A 1,239-nucleotide genomic window follows, 5' to 3' on the forward strand; every position below is an offset into this window, starting at 1 on the left:
CTAGAAAATAGGTGGTGCCACACCAGTCACATGACCTCGATGACGCAACATTATTATCTTAACATATCTAAAAAAATTGTAATTTTAACTTGCCATATGTCGTTTGATTACTATGATAACTTGATGATTATTGACTTGCTCACACTAATTATAATACAATTAAAAAATAATTATATTAGAGAAACATATCGACCTAATACATAAAAATAACAGATGGGATTGGAATTCGTTGAAATTCACTAAAGTTCCATTTATACATAATCAAATACCTTAAAGATATATATTTTCATCAGAATAATGCCATAAACTAAACATAAAGGATGCATATGGGAGCCATATGTTGCAAGATATACATATAGGAAACTTTACTTGTTAGGAAATCCAATCTGCATTCTAATTGGCTCTCAGAGAGAAAAAATTATAGTATCAGGTTGCTAATAATAGTTAGGAATACCAAACATGCTTGAATTAACTTTATGATTTATCTTGTTAGAGAACCATTAGCTTTATTTTATTTAAAAATACAACTTTCATTGCAGTGGTATTGCTAATGGAGAAATCTTGAAAAGTTCAATTCAATAAAATATAGATAAATATACATAAAATTATAGATGAATATAATTTCTGCAATAACTATTATACTATAAAATCCACTAAAAGATGTTCAACTGTCATAGGATCAGTTTCAGTTAAACAAACAACAACAATACTTTATAAAAACAACCTTCATCCTTAAAGTTAACAGTGATGCCACAGATATATCACTACTATTTTCGTCTACAAGGAACAATGTATTTTGAATCCAAGAATTAGTAAAATCGTAATTAGTTAAGATATAATTTTACTTATTTTGATCAATGAAAGTATTTAAACTTCTTAATGTCAGTTGTGAAAATAATGTTATATTAATGACAAGAGAAAAAGACTAAAATATCTGAACTGATTTCTAAAAATAACAGATGCACTGTAAAAAATAAACAAAATTACCATGAGTTTGAACCACTACACAAGACCAGTTCAAATAAAAGCACACTGAGCATCTTAATTGTTTAAAAACTTTATGTTTCTCAAAATATTAGACTGTAATGTAAAATATGATTTTACCACACACTAGTTTAATTTTCAACAAAATAAGTATGTATAGATCTAATAAATATACACCTGGAAAAAAGTTAAGCACCCCCAAATATTTTTCAGGATTGCTTATTGAAAATAAGGTTTAATTTTCATGATGTTGAG

Source organism: Limulus polyphemus, unplaced genomic scaffold, assembly GCF_000517525.1.
Source record: "Limulus polyphemus unplaced genomic scaffold, Limulus_polyphemus-2.1.2 Scaffold3267, whole genome shotgun sequence".
In the NCBI taxonomy this organism is placed as follows: Eukaryota; Metazoa; Arthropoda; class Merostomata; order Xiphosura; family Limulidae; genus Limulus; species Limulus polyphemus.